Source organism: Chionomys nivalis, chromosome 24 (genome assembly GCF_950005125.1).
Source record: "Chionomys nivalis chromosome 24, mChiNiv1.1, whole genome shotgun sequence".
Classification (NCBI taxonomy): Eukaryota; Metazoa; Chordata; class Mammalia; order Rodentia; family Cricetidae; genus Chionomys; species Chionomys nivalis.
This window is the reverse complement of record NC_080109.1, coordinates 48,213,912-48,222,105: the sequence shown is the minus strand read 5'-3', so window position 1 is coordinate 48,222,105 and position 8,194 is coordinate 48,213,912. Positions and strand designations below refer to the sequence as shown.

At 38.2% G+C, this 8,194-nt stretch overlaps 1 pseudogene; it reads left to right on the top strand.

The window, feature by feature from the left end:
- Positions 1-7,037: 7,037 nt before the first annotated feature.
- LOC130865997 (serine/arginine-rich splicing factor 9-like) lies at positions 7,038-7,797 on the top strand (annotated as a pseudogene).
- The last annotated feature ends 397 nt before the right edge of the window (positions 7,798-8,194 follow it).

The following is an 8,194-nucleotide window of genomic DNA, read 5'->3' as shown; positions in this document are numbered from 1 at the left end:
AGGATGGTTAATATTCCCACTCTGTGATTAAGTACTGGCAGAGACGTAGGAGCAACAGAGGCGAGCTTTGACCTATGTGGAATATTCTAAATAAACCAAGTCTAGACTTAGACCCATATATTTAACTACCTTCTGTAATTTGAAGAAAGGAGGGTGGAACTGAAGAGAAGGACTTGATTCATGTTTCAGGTGAAGCCACATTATTTATTGTTTGCTGTGCATTGACTAACTTATGGAGCACAGGCTGCCCTAAAGTCCAACATCCCCATGGGCAGTTGACATATCTGATGGCCTTTGGGCTGAGACACAGCATAAATAAAACTATGCTGGCTTGTAGTATATTACAACCAAGGGGGAAGAAAAAAATCAATTTTTTTTCTTCAGATAGAAAAGAATGCAACTTATAAAGGAATAACTAATATTATTCAACAAGGTAAAGGTAGCAAAAGCATGTCAAGTTCTTTAGAGTTCATTTAAAGCTGTTGATGTTGCAAGTGCTTATTTCATATGCTCTGAGAGAGTATAGTGCGTATTCCATAATCTATTTATTTACTTTGATTTCAGAAGGCAGCCAGTGGAGTACATCTTGCTAATCCCAATTTGATGAGTGCATGGTGTTGTAGTGTAAAGAAACAAAGATCAATGTTAGAATGACCTTAGAGTCTGCAAGGACAACAAATCAATATCGCGTAAGCCATAGACCTTCATCTTCTTGTTGAATTCTTGTAAAAAGTAAATGAATTCTTCTGAGATGTTTTTCCACTCTCCCAAATGAAGTGTAAATTATCATGGTTGAATAAAAAGCTAAAATGTTCTTCCTATGAACTTCAAAATGCCTTAGGGCATCAACTACCTTACCAATAAAACCAAACCAAAATAAAAAACAAAAACAGAAACAAAAACACCAAATGAATGAGTGTACTTTGTACAAATAGTTGGGCTAAACAGGAGTAATATAGGCAGTGTTACTATACTCAGAACTAAAATAGTGGAATAAAGGACAAGTTGTCATGTTTTACCTCAGGCCAGATGACTTCCACAAAAGATAGTTCTATATAGGTTATTAAGCAAGTAAAGTTTCTCTCTCTCTCTCTCTCTCTCTCTCTCTCTCTCTCTCTCTCTCTCCCTGCTCCCTGTCTCTTACCTCTTCAAGTTCTTTGACATAGAGTTTTACAAGTGCTGGGATAGTCTATGACACTGGAAATGGACAGAGGGTTTCACACTTGCTGGGAAAACGCACTGCCAACCTAACTACAGGCCCATCTTATCAAGTGGGTTTCAAAATTAGGAATCCTTTCTCCTTAGATGTATTCAGCAAATAGATGGAATAATAGGCCAGCAGAGGTTTAACATTCTGCTTGGGGGGTTTTTCCTTCTGTCAAGTTTCTGCCATGTGATAGTGGTTAGGAGGAAGCTCAGACCAAAGACTTTTGACCCGTCACCCACACGGTGAATTTACACTTGAGCCATCTTCCTCTCCTCACCTCCTAGTGAGGCTTTTTATTCTCATCTACCCTTGAGTTCCTGTAAAAACATCAAACATTCATTTTTAAAGGGAAAAGCATGTCATAAGGGATTTGTTTCAAATAGTGTTTAAATAGCATTAAGCAAACCAAGCAAAAATGAGATGTAAATAAAATTAGTGTACTCAGATTTGAAACTTGGTAAAAGTCAGCAAATCAATGAAGTTACCAAATCATCTAATATGCTATTCTTTGCAGAATTTGGGCAAAATGTATTCGTGCCTTAAAATAATTATTGTACTTTAAAAATTTTTTGAACTTCTTTTTGTTGCTGTCTCTAAAGAATGAAAAAGTCATTGATTATTCTGTGTTTTGTAACACAAAGACAAAGCTGCCCCTTTATTCTTACCCATCTGTTGATTCTAAAACATAGTGTATTTGTGAGCATATGTGCCTATATACTTATGGTGTTACTAGTTTACATAATGGAGTTAAAAGGTTCTGCGGTATCACATATCAAATATTTATTTCTTTAATTTTAATATTTATGGTAATCATATGAAATAAACTATTTTTGAGGATCAGTGTTGTAGTTTGAAAGATAATGGCCCCTTAAGGAGTGGCACTATCAGGAGGTGTGCCTTCATTGGAGTAGGTTTGACCTTGTTGAACAAAGCTTGTCACTGTAGGGGTGGGTTTTGAGTTCTCATATGCTCAAGCTGTGCCAAGTGTGACATAAAGTCTCCTTTTGTTGCCTCTTGATCAAGATATAAAACTCTCTGCTCCTTCTCTAGGACCATGTCTGTCTGCACAGTAGCATGCTCCACCATAACAGCCAGCCTCAGTTAAATGTTTTCCTTTGGTCATGGTGTCTCTTCACAGAAATAGAAACCATAAGTCAATAAACAAATTCAGAAAGGTTAATTTGCTTCTCTAATGATATACAGTTATAAGAGACAGAGTAAGGGCTGGCCTCAAAAAAAATTGCTGTCCAACTTTATTTTATTTATTTTTTTTTCAAAATAATTTTAAGGAAGTTTATTGCTTGTAAGAGTTTTGTTTTCTTTACTGTTTTATCTCATATTTATGAGTATACATTTTTAATAGATATAACAAAATAAATGTAAATATAGAGATGAGGAGAGAGGGAGAGAAAGTTCACAATACACAAATTTTATAATTGAGATACAGAAACATAAGCAAAAACATGTGAAAAGTAGAATACAACTCTAAGGTGTTATTAACATTATCCTAAGATACAGTTGTCAAGGAGCATATTTGTGAAGCAGTGATTTCATGTAGGCTCAGAATGACTTAGAATTGCTTCTGTAATTGTAGTTCAAGTACACTCTTTTTTAGTTGTACAAATCACTGACTCTAAACTGTTTAGACTTTTGATTTTTACATATGCTCTTTTAATTAAATTTTTTGCTCTTCCTTGAAAAAGCATTCTTTAAGAACCAATCATTTTAGGAAATAGAGGAACCCTGATGGTAATATGTGTACGAATACAGTATTAAGACCATTTTCTAACTTATATACAAAAAAAAAAAATCCGTTGAACAAAATCCAGTATTCACCTTGCTGCAGTGTTCCATCAAATGTGTGTGCAGGCAAGAGAGCATGTGCCCCTAAGAGAGGGAGAAGTGTTAATTCAGTTATAACAAACTGATGGAAGCCAAACTCGATAGTGAAGGTCTGTTGAAACTTCACTGGAAGGGGGCTGGAGAGATGGCTCAGCGGTTAAGAGCATTGCCTGCTCTTCCTAAAGGTCCTGAGTTCAATTTCCGGCAACCACATGGTAGCTCACAATCATCTGTAATGAGGTCTGGTGCCCTCTTCTGGCCTGCAGACATACACACAGATAGAATATTGTATACATAATAAATAAATATTTAAAAAAAAAAAAAGAAACTTCACTGGAAAGGCTAGGAGACAAGGACGGCCAGAGTTGAGAGAGCATATTGCTCTTGCCGAGGACTCAAATTCAGTTCCCAACACCCATATCAGTAGGCTCAGATCCACCTGTAACTCTGGTTTGAGGAGAATTCAATTCCTGAAGCCTCCATGAGCACCTGCACTCAGGTCTACATACACGTACACACACACACACACACACACACACACACACATACAAACAGAACCACATAATTAAACATATGAAAAATAAATCATTTTCAAAAGAAAATTTGTTTGTGCCATAAAACAGGGATGAATACTACCTTATGGAGGAGCCAAGGGAAGATAATTTGTGGAATTAGTCAAAGAGAAGCAGCCACATGGGTTTGCCATACACAAACAAAAGACATGAAGTAAGAGGTGTTGAGCAGCATCCATGTTCGCTAGATGTCAATTGCAGTTTGTAGCCTCAGTATTGGCAAGAAGCAAGTGAGAGTAAAACACAAAAACCATCACGAGCTTCAGAGGTTTTTCGTGTCAAAGAGACACCTGGATTTTATCTTTAGTCAATAGGGAGTACTCAATCCCTGCAGCCTTCATGGGCACCTGCACTCATGTACACACACACACACACACACACACACACACACACACACACAAATTAATCAGTAAAAATAAAAATAAAAATCATTAAAAAATAATGCCATTAAAAATTTTGAAATATACTCTAAGCTTGAACTTTGCTTCCTCAAATGAAATGGAGCAAGTATTTGTCTTGATATAAATGCTGTGTTTTGAGTTGGAAAAGGACATTTAAAAACAACCACAGAAATAAAATGCACTGGTGATGGCCAGATGTGCATCCAGTTGATTGGCTGGAGGATCTGTCCTAACAGGAGACAAGAAAAAATTATATTGCATGCCTTCAATATTTTATGTGTAATATAAAGAAAAAGATTGGTGCAGATTGTGGAATGATGATTAGGTAATGTCAATATTAAGGACAAGATTCTTGTAGGATGTACACATTCCACATTTTTAAATTAAGAGCAATTTGTCAAAAAAAGTTAAAACAAGTCTGTCATTTTGGAGGAAAGGAAAAAGAATTTATTTTTCCAATTTTAATATCATTATCACATTCTCATGGATACAAATACAAATTAACAATACTGTGTGTGTGTGTGTGTGCGCGCGCACGCGCGTGCGCACGCTCACATACACACTGGGTATGGTGCCACAGGTCTTTAGTCCTAGGCACTTGGAAGACTGAGCCTGGAGGATTACTTGAGTCTAGAAACTGAGGCCTGCTGGTGAGCATTACAAGATGCCAGTCTCTCTAGAAAATAAATACACAAAGAAATAATAAGCATGATTGGGGAAAATGTGCTTCTAACTAATACTGTCAGATGTGGGCTTGCTCCATGGACACTTCCTCCTCCACACAGCTCTGGTCTGCAGAGAGTTCTTATGGTAACTGGTAACATTCTTGAAAGGTTATCTTGACTACACGTAGCAGCAAGAGATAGGTTAGCACTGTGGTTTGGTAAAGACAGAAAATACCTGAGACAATTAACAAATTTTCACACTTTTTAAAGATGCATTTCTTTGGAAAAGTTTGATGTGAATCATAGAACAAAAAGCAAGTTAGTGAAGGGGCAGTGCAAGCTACACTAGAAACATTCAGATCATGGTGGATAGACAGCTAGAAAAGCTGGGTATACTTACACGGGCTCACCAGAGTGAGATTTCTAGAATTTTAAAGGAATTTTTTTATAAGCTATGGTTTTATGAGCGTGTCCCGATTCATCCTGAAAGCTATTTGGAAGTTTGAAATTAGTACAGAGTCAACAGAAGCACAGGGCAAGGCTCTTTGTCACATGCTTTCTGTCCAGCTTTGCTACACTCATCAACTATTTACTTACGAATTTTGAATCAACTGTAATGATGTGAGTTCCCGAGCATTAAATAATAATTCAGGTACATATAGAGTTTGATCTGTGGTCCTCAGATGCCATCTGCATACATTGCAAGATCAACCTTCCTTTTAGAAGGGTAGCTCTTCCTATCTCAGTCTGCCTTGATGTAATAGTTAGATAATTCTCTATGGGCACTTCTTGAGATTGACTTAGGATTTGATTTAGGTCAGAAGTGGAGCACAAGGATGAGAGACAAAAGCCCCCAAGTCAGCCATAGCTGGAGAAGGATCTCAACTCCTAAGAGCTGTCCACATCGTCTTCTCATAGCAAGGCTTCTAAATGCTGCTCCTACACACATCACTTAAGGTGGATACTGCAGCACATTTTCTGTATGTTTGCTGTGAGGATAAACAGAAATACAAGCAAATTAACCCACCACAGAGCAGGTTTATCTTAAACATTTAATAGGTATCCATGTTACCATCAATGTCATTCTGACCTATAGCAAGCTAGAGTAGTTAGATCAGAATACTTAAGTTAACTGCTCAAACGGCTGTGATTATCTTTGTAAGTGGCTGGTTATTGAGACGCCGCAACCCTTCTTGTCATATCTGCAGTTAGCTGAAGTCTGTTAGACTGAAAACTCTAAGCAAAAAGAGAAGGCTTTGTAAATAGCTTTGACATTTAGAATGTGATCTGTGTGAAATCCCAGTATTTGGTAGGAAGAGACAAGAGGAATACCACAAATTCAAGGCTAGCCTGGTGTATACAGTGAACACAAGACCAGTCTTAGCCTAAAACCCTGTCTCAGTGCTCTCCTCAGCCACCTCCCAATAAAAGAACAACAAGACAGTTTAGAATATGAAGTAAATTCCTATAGTTTAATACTAAAAACACATTTTCTTTTTAAATAAGCCAATTTAAAATTTTAAGGTGATGTTGATAATCTTTATAATAATTTTAAATGAGAAAAAAACATTGGTTTTATCACAAGTTGATAGTTCTGTTGGAATGTTGTTTCAAAGACACTATTTGTTTTGCAATTTCAGTCACTGAAACTTGGAGAAAAACATTGTTCTTGTTACATAAGAAGTGAAATAAAATTGATGCAAGAACCTTTCAAGGAGATTTATTTTCACCTATAACAAACATTTTGTTGTTCTTATAAATAATTTAAAACTGTTTAATTGACTAATTTTACTTTAAAATGAAGCGGCCAATTGATTGCCCTGATGATGATGTGGGATGATGGCTTCTTTTCCGCTTTTCGCTACATTTTTACACACTCTACTTTTCATAGTTTTGAGATTGTAATAAAAATAAAACATTTCTCCCTGTCCTTTATTCTCTTCATTAATTGTGTAAATAAGAATGACCTCCATAGGCTCATATAGTTGAGTGATTATTCACCAGGGAGTGGCACTATTTGAAAGGATTTGATGGATTAGTAAGTATGACCTTGTTGGAGGAAGTACGTCACTGGGGGTGGACTTTGAGGTCTCTCAAGCCCATACCTGGCCTAAGTTCTCTCTTCTTCTACTTGCACATCAGGATGTAGCTCTCAGCTACTTCCCAGCGTCACACCACCCTGCCACCATTCTCTTTGCCAAAATGAAAATGGACTAAGCCTCTGAAACTGTAAGCAAGCTCCCAATTAAATGTTTTTCTGTTATAAAAATTGTCTTGGGAGCGTTCCCACAATGCAGTGCGGCTGAGCGCCTCAGAGCCTGCGGGGGAGCTGCAGCCGGGATCCGTGCAGATGTCGGGCTGGGCGGACGAGCGCAGGGGAGAGGGCATCTACGTGGGGAACCTTCCGACCAACGTGCGAGAGAAGGACCTGGAGGACCTGTTTTACAAGTACGGCCGCATCCATGAGATCGAGCTCAATGCCCTTCGCCTTCGTCCGCTTCGAGGACCCGCGGGATGCTGAAGATGCAATTTATGGAAGAAATGGTTATGATTATGGCGTGTCGACTTCGTGTGGAATTCCCGAGGACTTTCGGAGGTCGGGGTGGGTGGCCCCGTGGTGCAAGGAATGGGCCTCCTACAAGACGATCTGATTTCCAAGTTCTTGTTTCAGGACTTCCTCCATCAGGCAGCTGGCAGGACCTGAAAGATCACATGAGTGAAGCTGGGGATGTCTGTTATGCAGATGTACAAAAAGACGGAATGGGGATGGTTGAGTATCTGAGAAAAGAAGACATGGAATACGCTCTGCGTAAACTGGATGATACAAAATTCCGCTCTCACGAGGGTGAAACTTCGTACATCCGAGTTTATCCTGAGAGGAGTACCAGCTATGGCTACTCACGGTCCCGGTCTGGGTCCAGGGGCCGTGATTCTCCGTACCAAAGCAGGGGCTCTCCACACTACTTCTCTATTTTCAGGCCTTACTGAGGAAGGGGGTGGGAAGTTTTTCTATTTTTTAGATGCCCTGAGCTGCTTTGTGCTCAGAATCTACATTCCAGATTGATAATTTAGTGTCTTAGGAGATTTTCTAATTTCTTTTTTTTTTTTTTTCTTTTTTAAGGAACTACATAATTTCAACCAGGGCCACCATACTAGCAGTGAAATGTTTTAGACTGCAAAAATAGAAGTTGTGGCTTTGGTTCAGAACAAGTTGTATATTTTTCACCCCTGATTATGGGATAGAAATCAGTGCTGCATCTTTGTGGGCTGCTCTGCTCTGGAGATCAGCAGTTATGACGACTGAGTCGCTCATTTTGTTGAGAAATATATTTTAAATGTTTAGTAAAAAAAAATGTCTTGGTTATGACATCATTACAGCAACAGAACACTGACTAAAATAACTAATAACTAACTAATATTCCTTCCCTGTTCTCCTTCAAATTCATGGCCTCTTTTGTTTACTAGTTGTTATTGTATGAAGGTCTGTATTGTTCATTTATTTTCTAA